The 13,849-nt window shown below is 37.6% G+C and overlaps 13 pseudogenes; all 13 read left to right on the top strand.

Annotated features, from left to right (window-relative positions):
• Positions 1-379: 379 nt before the first annotated feature.
• Positions 380-493, top strand: LOC142331831 (U6atac minor spliceosomal RNA; annotated as a pseudogene).
• A 605-nt stretch (positions 494-1,098) lies between these two features.
• On the top strand, positions 1,099-1,212 carry LOC142331832 (U6atac minor spliceosomal RNA; annotated as a pseudogene).
• A 611-nt stretch (positions 1,213-1,823) lies between these two features.
• Positions 1,824-1,937, top strand: LOC142331833 (U6atac minor spliceosomal RNA; annotated as a pseudogene).
• A 767-nt stretch (positions 1,938-2,704) lies between these two features.
• On the top strand, positions 2,705-2,818 carry LOC142331834 (U6atac minor spliceosomal RNA; annotated as a pseudogene).
• A 605-nt stretch (positions 2,819-3,423) lies between these two features.
• LOC142331835 (U6atac minor spliceosomal RNA) lies at positions 3,424-3,537 on the top strand (annotated as a pseudogene).
• Positions 3,538-4,147: 610 nt separating this feature from the next.
• LOC142331836 (U6atac minor spliceosomal RNA) lies at positions 4,148-4,261 on the top strand (annotated as a pseudogene).
• Positions 4,262-4,862: 601 nt separating this feature from the next.
• LOC142331837 (U6atac minor spliceosomal RNA) lies at positions 4,863-4,976 on the top strand (annotated as a pseudogene).
• A 766-nt stretch (positions 4,977-5,742) lies between these two features.
• On the top strand, positions 5,743-5,856 carry LOC142331839 (U6atac minor spliceosomal RNA; annotated as a pseudogene).
• A 611-nt stretch (positions 5,857-6,467) lies between these two features.
• On the top strand, positions 6,468-6,581 carry LOC142331840 (U6atac minor spliceosomal RNA; annotated as a pseudogene).
• A 767-nt stretch (positions 6,582-7,348) lies between these two features.
• Positions 7,349-7,462, top strand: LOC142331842 (U6atac minor spliceosomal RNA; annotated as a pseudogene).
• A 610-nt stretch (positions 7,463-8,072) lies between these two features.
• Positions 8,073-8,186, top strand: LOC142331884 (U6atac minor spliceosomal RNA; annotated as a pseudogene).
• Positions 8,187-8,797: 611 nt separating this feature from the next.
• On the top strand, positions 8,798-8,911 carry LOC142331885 (U6atac minor spliceosomal RNA; annotated as a pseudogene).
• Positions 8,912-9,522: 611 nt separating this feature from the next.
• Positions 9,523-9,636, top strand: LOC142331841 (U6atac minor spliceosomal RNA; annotated as a pseudogene).
• Positions 9,637-13,849: the final 4,213 nt, after the last annotated feature.

Genomic DNA, 13,849 nt, shown 5'->3' on the forward strand with positions numbered 1-13,849 from the left:
TTTTTTGGTATCGGGTATAAGTTATAGGATTAGTAGAGTAACAGGATATAGGGTGTAGGGTATAGGATTTGTAGAGGGTAAAAGGGTAATTTCAAGAGCTTGTTGTAATCAATAAAAGATTTTGATTTTGGTATAGGGTTTTGATTTTTGGAATTTTTGGGTTTTTGGTTTGGAAATTTGAGATTTTTAGTATAGGGTATAGGATTAGTAGAGGGTAAAAGGGTATAGGGTGTAGGGTACAAGATGCAATTGTGTAGGTCAAAATTATAGGTAGCGATTTCATATCCATAACCAATAAAGTTTATGGAAATGTTATTGCTACCTATGCTACCTTGCTTAACCGTACACGCCCGTAGGAATTATACAGGCTGTTTATCTTGTGTTGTATGAAAGGTGAGAAGGCTAGCACTCGCCTAGACAAGGCTGTACATCCTGTCTGTACATCCAGAAAAACAGCCTGTAGGACGGTTCCTACGACCGGCAAAGGCATTAGGAATGGTAATATACAGCTGCCAGCTCCGAGCTGGGAAAACAGCCAGTTGAACTGTTCCTATAAGTGGTTTTTTAAACCTCACGGAGGTTGTACAACCAACTTGGTATATCCGAAAGGATTGGGTGATTGGGGGTAACAGACGAAAATTAAATCTGGTGTAAATTCAAAATTTGTTAGGGTATATCATCCTCCCTTGTTGTTGTCGTGTACTAATCTCCCGCCTTTGACCGGGGAGACTTTTGAGTCTTGGTGAGTGGCGTCGGTTAATGTAGGGTAGGAAAATTTCCGTTTACTATTCACAAAATAGCGCGACTTTTTATAGAAATCAATTGTAATCAATAAAAGATTTTGATTTTGGTATAGGGTTTTGATTTTTGGGATTTTTGGGTTTTTGGTTTGGAAATTTGAGATTTTTAGTATAGGGTATAGGATTAGTAGAGGGTAAATGGTATAGGGTGTAGGGTACAAGATGCAATTGTGTAGGTCAAAATTATAGGTAGCGATTTCATATCCATAACCAATAAAGTTTATGGAAATGTAATTGCTACCTATGCTACCTTGCTTAACCGTACACGCCCGTAGGAATTATACAGGCTGTTTATCTTGTGTTGTATGAAAGGTGAGAAGGCTAGCACTCGCCTAGACAAGGCTGTACATCCTGTCTGTACATCCAGAAAAACAGCCTGTAGGACGGTTCCTACGACCGGCAAAGGCATTAGGAATGGTAATATACAGCTGCCAGCTCCGAGCTGGGAAAACAGCCAGTTGAACTGTTCCTATAAGTGGTTTTTTAAACCTCACGGAGGTTGTACAACCAACATGGTATATCCGAAAGGATTGGGTGATTGGGGGTAACAGTTTAGACGAAAATTAAATCTGGTGTAAATTCAAAATTTGTTAGGGTATATCATCCTCCCTTGTTGTTGTAGTGTACTTATCTCCCGCCTTTGACCGGGGAGACTTTTGAGTCTTGGTGAGTGGCGTAGGTTAATGTAGGGTAGGAAAATTTCCGTTTACTATTCACAAAATAGCGCGACTTTTTATAGAAATCAATTGTAATCAATAAAAGATTTTGATTTTGGTATAGGGTTTTGATTTTTGGAATTTTTGGGTTTTTGGTTTGGAAATTTGAGATTTTTAGTATAGGGTATAGGATTAGTAGAGGGTAAAAGGGTATAGGGTGTAGGGTACAAGATGCAATTGTGTAGGTCAAAATTATAGGTAGCGATTTCATATCCATAACCAATAAAGTTTATGGAAATGTTATTGCTACCTATGCTACCTTGCTTAACCGTACACGCCCGTAGGAATTATACAGGCTGTTTATCTTGTGTTGTATGAAAGGTGAGAAGGCTAGCACTCGCCTAGACAAGGCTGTACATCCTGTCTGTACATCCAGAAAAACAGCCTGTAGGACGGTTCCTACGACCGGCAAAGGCATTAGGAATGGTAATATACAGCTGCCAGCTCCGAGCTGGGAAAACAGCCAGTTGAACTGTTCCTATAAGTGGTTTTTTAAACCTCACGGAGGTTGTACAACCAACTTGGTATATCCGAAAGGATTGGGTGATTGGGGGTAACAGTTTAGACGAAAATTAAATCTGGTGTAAATTCAAAATTTGTTAGGGTATATCATCCTCCCTTGTTGTTGTCGTGTACTAATCTCCCGCCTTTGACCGGGGAGACTTTTGAGTCTTGGTGAGTGGCGTAGGTTAATGTAGGGTAGGAAAATTTCCGCTTACTATTCACAAAATAGCGCGTCTTTTTATAGAAATCAATTGTAATCAATAAAAGATTTTGATTTTGGTATAGGGTTTTGATTTTTGGGATTTTTTTTTGGTATCGGGTATAAGTTATAGGATTAGTAGAGTAACAGGATATAGGGTGTAGGGTATAGGATTTGTAGAGGGTAAAAGGGTAATTTCAAGAGCTTGTTGTAATCAATAAAAGATTTTGATTTTGGTATAGGGTTTTGATTTTTGGAATTTTTGGGTTTTTGGTTTGGAAATTTGAGATTTTTAGTATAGGGTATAGGATTAGTAGAGGGTAAAAGGGTATAGGGTGTAGGGTACAAGATGCAATTGTGTAGGTCAAAATTATAGGTAGCGATTTCATATCCATAACCAATAAAGTTTATGGAAATGTTATTGCTACCTATGCTACCTTGCTTAACCGTACACGCCCGTAGGAATTATACAGGCTGTTTATCTTGTGTTGTATGAAAGGTGAGAAGGCTAGCACTCGCCTAGACAAGGCTGTACATCCTGTCTGTACATCCAGAAAAACAGCCTGTAGGACGGTTCCTACGACCGGCAAAGGCATTAGGAATGGTAATATACAGCTGCCAGCTCCGAGCTGGGAAAACAGCCAGTTGAACTGTTCCTATAAGTGGTTTTTTAAACCTCACGGAGGTTGTACAACCAACTTGGTATATCCGAAAGGATTGGGTGATTGGGGGTAACAGACGAAAATTAAATCTGGTGTAAATTCAAAATTTGTTAGGGTATATCATCCTCCCTTGTTGTTGTCGTGTACTAATCTCCCGCCTTTGACCGGGGAGACTTTTGAGTCTTGGTGAGTGGCGTCGGTTAATGTAGGGTAGGAAAATTTCCGTTTACTATTCACAAAATAGCGCGACTTTTTATAGAAATCAATTGTAATCAATAAAAGATTTTGATTTTGGTATAGGGTTTTGATTTTTGGGATTTTTGGGTTTTTGGTTTGGAAATTTGAGATTTTTAGTATAGGGTATAGGATTAGTAGAGGGTAAATGGTATAGGGTGTAGGGTACAAGATGCAATTGTGTAGGTCAAAATTATAGGTAGCGATTTCATATCCATAACCAATAAAGTTTATGGAAATGTAATTGCTACCTATGCTACCTTGCTTAACCGTACACGCCCGTAGGAATTATACAGGCTGTTTATCTTGTGTTGTATGAAAGGTGAGAAGGCTAGCACTCGCCTAGACAAGGCTGTACATCCTGTCTGTACATCCAGAAAAACAGCCTGTAGGACGGTTCCTACGACCGGCAAAGGCATTAGGAATGGTAATATACAGCTGCCAGCTCCGAGCTGGGAAAACAGCCAGTTGAACTGTTCCTATAAGTGGTTTTTTAAACCTCACGGAGGTTGTACAACCAACATGGTATATCCGAAAGGATTGGGTGATTGGGGGTAACAGTTTAGACGAAAATTAAATCTGGTGTAAATTCAAAATTTGTTAGGGTATATCATCCTCCCTTGTTGTTGTAGTGTACTTATCTCCCGCCTTTGACCGGGGAGACTTTTGAGTCTTGGTGAGTGGCGTAGGTTAATGTAGGGTAGGAAAATTTCCGTTTACTATTCACAAAATAGCGCGACTTTTTATAGAAATCAATTGTAATCAATAAAAGATTTTGATTTTGGTATAGGGTTTTGATTTTTGGGATTTTTGGGTTTTTGGTTTGGAAATTTGAGATTTTTAGTATAGGGTATAGGATTAGTAGAGGGTAAATGGTATAGGGTGTAGGGTACAAGATGCAATTGTGTAGGTCAAAATTATAGGTAGCGATTTCATATCCATAACCAATAAAGTTTATGGAAATGTTATTGCTACCTATGCTACCTTGCTTAACCGTACACGCCCGTAGGAATTATACAGGCTGTTTATCTTGTGTTGTATGAAAGGTGAGAAGGCTAGCACTCGCCTAGACAAGGCTGTACATCCTGTCTGTACATCCAGAAAAACAGCCTGTAGGACGGTTCCTACGACCGGCAAAGGCATTAGGAATGGTAATATACAGCTGCCAGCTCCGAGCTGGGAAAACAGCCAGTTGAACTGTTCCTATAAGTGGTTTTTTAAACCTCACGGAGGTTGTACAACCAACTTGGTATATCCGAAAGGATTGGGTGATTGGGGGTAACAGTTTAGACGAAAATTAAATCTGGTGTAAATTCAAAATTTGTTAGGGTATATCATCCTCCCTTGTTGTTGTCGTGTACTAATCTCCCGCCTTTGACCGGGGAGACTTTTGAGTCTTGGTGAGTGGCGTAGGTTAATGTAGGGTAGGAAAATTTCCGTTTACTATTCACAAAATAGCGCGACTTTTTATAGAAATCAATTGTAATCAATAAAAGATTTTGATTTTGGTATAGGGTTTTGATTTTTGGGTTTTTGGTTTGGAAATTTGAGATTTTTAGTATAGGGTATAGGATTAGTAGAGGGTAAATGGTATAGGGTGTAGGGTACAAGATGCAATTGTGTAGGTCAAAATTATAGGTAGCGATTTCATATCCATAACCAATAAAGTTTATGGAAATGTTATTGCTACCTATGCTACCTTGCTTAACCGTACACGCCCGTAGGAATTATACAGGCTGTTTATCTTGTGTTGTATGAAAGGTGAGAAGGCTAGCACTCGCCTAGACAAGGCTGTACATCCTGTCTGTACATCCAGAAAAACAGCCTGTAGGACGGTTCCTACGACCGGCAAAGGCATTAGGAATGGTAATATACAGCTGCCAGCTCCGAGCTGGGAAAACAGCCAGTTGAACTGTTCCTATAAGTGGTTTTTTAAACCTCACGGAGGTTGTACAACCAACTTGGTATATCCGAAAGGATTGGGTGATTGGGGGTAACAGTTTAGACGAAAATTAAATCTGGTGTAAATTCAAAATTTGTTAGGGTATATCATCCTCCCTTGTTGTTGTCGTGTACTAATCTCCCGCCTTTGACCGGGGAGACTTTTGAGTCTTGGTGAGTGGCGTAGGTTAATGTAGGGTAGGAAAATTTCCGCTTACTATTCACAAAATAGCGCGTCTTTTTATAGAAATCAATTGTAATCAATAAAAGATTTTGATTTTGGTATAGGGTTTTGATTTTTGGGATTTTTTTTTGGTATCGGGTATAAGTTATAGGATTAGTAGAGTAACAGGATATAGGGTGTAGGGTATAGGATTTGTAGAGGGTAAAAGGGTAATTTCAAGAGCTTGTTGTAATCAATAAAAGATTTTGATTTTGGTATAGGGTTTTGATTTTTGGAATTTTTGGGTTTTTGGTTTGGAAATTTGAGATTTTTAGTATAGGGTATAGGATTAGTAGAGGGTAAATGGTATAGGGTGTAGGGTACAAGATGCAATTGTGTAGGTCAAAATTATAGGTAGCGATTTCATATCCATAACCAATAAAGTTTATGGAAATGTTATTGCTACCTATGCTACCTTGCTTAACCGTACACGCCCGTAGGAATTATACAGGCTGTTTATCTTGTGTTGTATGAAAGGTGAGAAGGCTAGCACTCGCCTAGACAAGGCTGTACATCCTGTCTGTACATCCAGAAAAACAGCCTGTAGGACGGTTCCTACGACCGGCAAAGGCATTAGGAATGGTAATATACAGCTGCCAGCTCCGAGCTGGGAAAACAGCCAGATGAACTGTTCCTATAAGTGGTTTTTTAAACCTCACGGAGGTTGTACAACCAACATGGTATATCCGAAAGGATTGGGTGATTGGGGGTAACAGTTTAGACGAAAATTAAATCTGGTGTAAATTCAAAATTTGTTAGGGTATATCATCCTCCCTTGTTGTTGTCGTGTACTAATCTCCCGCCTTTGACCGGGGAGACTTTTGAGTCTTGGTGAGTGGCGTAGGTTAATGTAGGGTAGGAAAATTTCCGCTTACTATTCACAAAATAGCGCGTCTTTTTATAGAAATCAATTGTAATCAATAAAAGATTTTGATTTTGGTATAGGGTTTTGATTTTTGGAATTTTTGGGTTTTTGGTTTGGAAATTTGAGATTTTTAGTATAGGGTATAGGATTAGTAGAGGGTAAAAGGGTATAGGGTGTAGGGTACAAGATGCAATTGTGTAGGTCAAAATTATAGGTAGCGATTTCATATCCATAACCAATAAAGTTTATGGAAATGTTATTGCTACCTATGCTACCTTGCTTAACCGTACACGCCCGTAGGAATTATACAGGCTGTTTATCTTGTGTTGTATGAAAGGTGAGAAGGCTAGCACTCGCCTAGACAAGGCTGTACATCCTGTCTGTACATCCAGAAAAACAGCCTGTAGGACGGTTCCTACGACCGGCAAAGGCATTAGGAATGGTAATATACAGCTGCCAGCTCCGAGCTGGGAAAACAGCCAGTTGAACTGTTCCTATAAGTGGTTTTTTAAACCTCACGGAGGTTGTACAACCAACTTGGTATATCCGAAAGGATTGGGTGATTGGGGGTAACAGTTTAGACGAAAATTAAATCTGGTGTAAATTCAAAATTTGTTAGGGTATATCATCCTCCCTTGTTGTTGTCGTGTACTAATCTCCCGCCTTTGACCGGGGAGACTTTTGAGTCTTGGTGAGTGGCGTAGGTTAATGTAGGGTAGGAAAATTTCCGCTTACTATTCACAAAATAGCGCGTCTTTTTATAGAAATCAATTGTAATCAATAAAAGATTTTGATTTTGGTATAGGGTTTTGATTTTTGGGATTTTTTTTTGGTATCGGGTATAAGTTATAGGATTAGTAGAGTAACAGGATATAGGGTGTAGGGTATAGGATTTGTAGAGGGTAAAAGGGTAATTTCAAGAGCTTGTTGTAATCAATAAAAGATTTTGATTTTGGTATAGGGTTTTGATTTTTGGAATTTTTGGGTTTTTGGTTTGGAAATTTGAGATTTTTAGTATAGGGTATAGGATTAGTAGAGGGTAAAAGGGTATAGGGTGTAGGGTACAAGATGCAATTGTGTAGGTCAAAATTATAGGTAGCGATTTCATATCCATAACCAATAAAGTTTATGGAAATGTTATTGCTACCTATGCTACCTTGCTTAACCGTACACGCCCGTAGGAATTATACAGGCTGTTTATCTTGTGTTGTATGAAAGGTGAGAAGGCTAGCACTCGCCTAGACAAGGCTGTACATCCTGTCTGTACATCCAGCAAAACAGCCTGTAGGACGGTTCCTACGACCGGCAAAGGCATTAGGAATGGTAATATACAGCTGCCAGCTCCGAGCTGGGAAAACAGCCAGTTGAACTGTTCCTATAAGTGGTTTTTTAAACCTCACGGAGGTTGTACAACCAACTTGGTATATCCGAAAGGATTGGGTGATTGGGGGTAACAGTTTAGACGAAAATTAAATCTGGTGTAAATTCAAAATTTGTTAGGGTATATCATCCTCCCTTGTTGTTGTCGTGTACTAATCTCCCGCCTTTGACCGGGGAGACTTTTGAGTCTTGGTGAGTGGCGTAGGTTAATGTAGGGTAGGAAAATTTCCGTTTACTATTCACAAAATAGCGCGACTTTTTATAGAAATCAATTGTAATCAATAAAAGATTTTGATTTTGGTATAGGGTTTTGATTTTTGGAATTTTTGGGTTTTTGGTTTGGAAATTTGAGATTTTTAGTATAGGGTATAGGATTAGTAGAGGGTAAATGGTATAGGGTGTAGGGTACAAGATGCAATTGTGTAGGTCAAAATTATAGGTAGCGATTTCATATCCATAACCAATAAAGTTTATGGAAATGTTATTGCTACCTATGCTACCTTGCTTAACCGTACACGCCCGTAGGAATTATACAGGCTGTTTATCTTGTGTTGTATGAAAGGTGAGAAGGCTAGCACTCGCCTAGACAAGGCTGTACATCCTGTCTGTACATCCAGAAAAACAGCCTGTAGGACAGTTCCTACGACCGGCAAAGGCATTAGGAATGGTAATATACAGCTGCCAGCTCCGAGCTGGGAAAACAGCCAGTTGAACTGTTCCTATAAGTGGTTTTTTAAACCTCACGGAGGTTGTACAACCAACTTGGTATATCCGAAAGGATTGGGTGATTGGGGGTAACAGTTTAGACGAAAATTAAATCTGGTGTAAATTCAAAATTTGTTAGGGTATATCATCCTCCCTTGTTGTTGTCGTGTACTAATCTCCCGCCTTTGACCGGGGAGACTTTTGAGTCTTGGTGAGTGGCGTAGGTTAATGTAGGGTAGGAAAATTTCCGCTTACTATTCACAAAATAGCGCGTCTTTTTATAGAAATCAATTGTAATCAATAAAAGATTTTGATTTTGGTATAGGGTTTTGATTTTTGGGATTTTTGGGTTTTTGGTTTGGAAATTTGAGATTTTTAGTATAGGGTATAGGATTAGTAGAGGGTAAAAGGGTATAGGGTGTAGGGTACAAGATGCAATTGTGTAGGTCAAAATTATAGGTAGCGATTTCATATCCATAACCAATAAAGTTTATGGAAATGTTATTGCTACCTATGCTACCTTGCTTAACCGTACACGCCCGTAGGAATTATACAGGCTGTTTATCTTGTGTTGTATGAAAGGTGAGAAGGCTAGCACTCGCCTAGACAAGGCTGTACATCCTGTCTGTACATCCAGAAAAACAGCCTGTAGGACAGTTCCTACGACCGGCAAAGGCATTAGGAATGGTAATATACAGCTGCCAGCTCCGAGCTGGGAAAACAGCCAGTTGAACTGTTCCTATAAGTGGTTTTTTAAACCTCACGGAGGTTGTACAACCAACTTGGTATATCCGAAAGGATTGGGTGATTGGGGGTAACAGTTTAGACGAAAATTAAATCTGGTGTAAATTCAAAATTTGTTAGGGTATATCATCCTCCCTTGTTGTTGTCGTGTACTAATCTCCCGCCTTTGACCGGGGAGACTTTTGAGTCTTGGTGAGTGGCGTAGGTTAATGTAGGGTAGGAAAATTTCCGCTTACTATTCACAAAATAGCGCGTCTTTTTATAGAAATCAATTGTAATCAATAAAAGATTTTGATTTTGGTATAGGGTTTTGATTTTTGGGATTTTTGGGTTTTTGGTTTGGAAATTTGAGATTTTTAGTATAGGGTATAGGATTAGTAGAGGGTAAAAGGGTATAGGGTGTAGGGTACAAGATGCAATTGTGTAGGTCAAAATTATAGGTAGCGATTTCATATCCATAACCAATAAAGTTTATGGAAATGTTATTGCTACCTATGCTACCTTGCTTAACCGTACACGCCCGTAGGAATTATACAGGCTGTTTATCTTGTGTTGTATGAAAGGTGAGAAGGCTAGCACTCGCCTAGACAAGGCTGTACATCCTGTCTGTACATCCAGAAAAACAGCCTGTAGGACGGTTCCTACGACCGGCAAAGGCATTAGGAATGGTAATATACAGCTGCCAGCTCCGAGCTGGGAAAACAGCCAGTTGAACTGTTCCTATAAGTGGTTTTTTAAACCTCACGGAGGTTGTACAACCAACTTGGTATATCCGAAAGGATTGGGTGATTGGGGGTAACAGTTTAGACGAAAATTAAATCTGGTGTAAATTCAAAATTTGTTAGGGTATATCATCCTCCCTTGTTGTTGTCGTGTACTAATCTCCCGCCTTTGACCGGGGAGACTTTTGAGTCTTGGTGAGTGGCGTAGGTTAATGTAGGGTAGGAAAATTTCCGTTTACTATTCACAAAATAGCGCGACTTTTTATAGAAATCAATTGTAACCAATAAAAGATTTTGATTTTGGTATAGGGTTTTGATTTTTGGGATTTTTTTTTGGTATCGGGTATAAGTTATAGGATTAGTAGGGTAATAGGATATAGGGTGTAGGGTATAGGATTTGTAGAGGGTATAAGGTATACGATTAGTAGGATAATAGGGTATAGGGTATAAGGAATAGGATTAGTAGAGGGTAATAGGGTATAGGGTGTAGGGTATAGGATTTGTAGAGGGTAAAAGGGTAATTTCAAGAGCTTGTTGTAATCAATAAAAGATTTTGATTTTGCTATAGGGTTTTGATTTTTGGAATTTTTGGGTTTTTGGTTTGGAAATTTGAGATTTTTAGTATAGGGTATAGGATTAGTTCCGCTTACTATTTCCGCTTACTATTCACAAAATAGCGCGTCTTTTTCAGAATAGGTTTTTTACATTTTCAGGTGAAACACTGATGAAGAAACTATTTTTCATTAAATGCAGCTGACTAAAAAGATGAAGTTAGATGATGTGAGAAATTATGAAGATTAAATGCCGCTGACTAAAAAGATGAAGTTAGAAGATGTGAGAAATTATGAGGAAGATTACTTTCATGACAAATGAGAATTAGAAAAGAAAAAAAATAATGTAAGCACTTTCTTGTCTTAGTTTACAGATTTTATTTCTAATATATTTAACATTATCTATAAATGTTATTCTCTTTATACAGGTATGTGGTTTTTATATTCATAAATACAAATAAGACGTATTAATTTTAAATGAAAACAATTGTTCTGTTGAAATTTTTAATTTATCATAAGTACTGATATGATAAAATTATTCTATTTATCTGTCCAGACATTTTCAATAAGATTTGAGTTAATAAATGGCATACTGATTTTTAATTGCTCTTAATAGTTATTAATTTTATTTTGAATAGTTTTTGTTTCTTTTGATACTGATAAATGTGGCGGAATTGTGTTGTTCCTGGATCATTTATCAATAAATTCCTTAATAGTGAAAATTGTTATCTAGAGTCCACAGACAGAAAAAATTTCTTTCAACTGTTTGTCTTCTGCCGGTGAATTTGAAAATATGTGAAAACCAGTGAATGAGCTGAAGATGTGGATGTTTCTACCGATAGTACATTATCACTATATAGGTAAGACAAATTCTTAGTTTTATTCTTTTTAATTCAGTAAGGTTTAATTTATTACATTACAATATAAGAAATTATGGTACATTATTTTAATATTTTAAAAACTGTTTATCTATGCTGTAACATAGAATTCTCTATCTTGAACAATCTTCAATTATTTTTAGTTGTAGTCTTGTAGGTCAGCTGCTGAATTCTAGCGGCAATATCAATATTAAGAAATTTACAGAACTATTTTTTAACATGGCTAATATATTCACAAATTAATTCTATAGTAAATGGATTAAAAGTTATTTGTTATATAATTTGTTCAATATCACCATTAATATTATCTAAAAATGTAATTAAATCATTCTAGTCAGACAGATTTTTATAATAAAATACTAATTTGCTAGCATTATCAATTCGTTCAAAGTACATGGTTTTTTGCATTCTTATTATAATGGCCTCCTCTATGAATCATGACACCTTGCCGTTGGTGAGGGGGCTTGAGTGCTCAGGGATACAGAGTAGCTGGACCGAAGGTGCAACCATATTGGAGAGGTATCTGTTGAGAGCCAGACTAAGGAATGATTCCTGAAAGAGGGCAGCAGCTATTTCAGTAGTTGTTAGGGGCGTGAGTCAGGACGACTTAAACGGCCATATCAACATCACTCAGTCCTCTGAGTACTGCGCAGCTGAAAGCAATGGAAAACTACAGCTGCTTTTTTTCCAAGAAAATGTGGCTCTCTGCATTTTCATATAGCAATGATGGAGGCGCCTTCCTTGGTAAAATATTCCTGAGGCAAACTAGTCCCCCGTTCGGATCTCCGGGTGGGGACTACTAAGGAGGGGGTCACTAGAAAATTAAAAAATAACATTCTACGTGTCGGAGCGTGGAATGTTAGAAGTTTAAAAAAGGTTGGTAGGCTGGAAAATTTAAAAAGAGAAATGGATAGGATAAATGTGGATGTAGTAGGAATTAGTGAGGTTCGGTGGGAAGAGGAAGGCGACTTTTGGTCAGGTGATTTTAGAATAATAAACTCAGCTTCAAATAATGGGCAGGCAGGAGTAGGTTTCATAATTAACAAGAAGATAGGGAAGAGAGTAGAATATTTCAAAACGCATAGCGATAGAATCATAGTAATAAGGATAAAATCAAAACCTAAACCGACGATTAACGTCTATATGCCTAAAAGCTCCCATGATGATGAGGTAGAGTGTGTATATGAAGAGATTGATGAAGCAATTAAACACGTAAAAGGAGATGAAAATTTCATAATAGTTAGAGATTGGAATGCAAGCATTGGAAAAGGCAGGGAAGGAAATATAGTAGGTGAATACGGGCTGGGCAAAAGGAATGAAAGAGGGGACAGACTTATAGAGTTTTGCACAAAGTATAATTTAGTAATTGCCAACACCCAATTTAAAAATCATAATAGAAGAATATACACTTGGAAAAAGCCAGGCAATACTGCAAGGTATCAGATAGATTATATCATGGTTAAGCAAAGATTTAGTTATCAACTCGTTGACTGCAAAACTTACCCTGGAGCAGACATTGATAGCGACTATAATTTGGTGATAATGAAATGTAGATTGGGGTTTAAAAACCTGAAGAAAAGGTGTCAGATGAATTGGTGGAATTTAGAGAAGCTTGAGGAAGAGGAGCTAAAGCAGATTTTTGAGGACATCGCAAGAGGTCTGAGTAAAAAAGATAAGGTAGAAAATGTAGAAGAATCGGAGAATGTTAAAAAGAAAATTATTAAATCAGAAGAAGCGAACTTAGGCGGAACAAAGAGAAATGGTAGAAAACCTTGGGTTTCAGACAATATATTGCAGCTGATGGATGAACGTAGAAAATATAAGAATGCTAGTGATGAAGAAAGTAAAAGGAACTATCGACAATTAAGAAATGCTATAAACAGGAAGAGCAAACTAGCGAAAGAAGAGTGGATTAAAGAAAAGTGTTCAGAAGTGGAAAGAGAAATGAACATTGGTAAAATAGACGGAGGATACAGGAAAGTTAAGGAAAATTTTGGGGTACATAAATTAAAATCTAATGTGTTAAACAAAGATGGTACACCAGTATATAATACGAAAGGTAAAGTCGATAGATGGGTGGAATATATTGAAGAATTATACGGAGGAAATGAATTAGAAAATGCTGTTATAGTGGAAGAAGAGGAAGTTGAGGAGGATGAAATGGAAGAAACAATACTGAGATCTGAATTTAAGAGAGCATTAAAAGATTTAAATGGTAGAAAGGCTCCTGGAATAGACAGTATACCTGTAGAATTACTGCGCAGTGCAGGTGAGGAAGCGATTGATCGATTATACAAGCTGGTGTGTAATATTTATGAAAAAGGGGAAGTTCCGTCAGACTTCAAAAAAAGTGTTATAGTCAGGATACCAAAGAAAGCAGGGGCAGATAAATGTGAAGAATACAGAACAATTAGTTTAACTAGTCATGCATCAAAAATCTTAACTAGAATTCTATTCAGAAGAATTGAGAGGAGAGTGGAGGAAGTGTTAGGAGAAGACCAATTTGGTTCCAGGAAAAGTATAGGGGCAAGGGAAGCAATTTTAGGCCTCAGATTAATAGTAGAAGGAAGATTAAAGAAAAACAAACCAACATACTTGGCGTTTGTAGTCCTAGAAAAGGCGTTCGATAACGTAGACTGGAATAAAATGTTCAGCATTTTAAAAAAATTAGGGTTCAAATACAGAGATAGAAGAACAATTGCTAACATGTACAGGAACCAAACAT

This window comes from Lycorma delicatula, chromosome 10 (assembly GCF_047948215.1).
Source record: "Lycorma delicatula isolate Av1 chromosome 10, ASM4794821v1, whole genome shotgun sequence".
Taxonomy (NCBI): domain Eukaryota; kingdom Metazoa; phylum Arthropoda; class Insecta; order Hemiptera; family Fulgoridae; genus Lycorma; species Lycorma delicatula.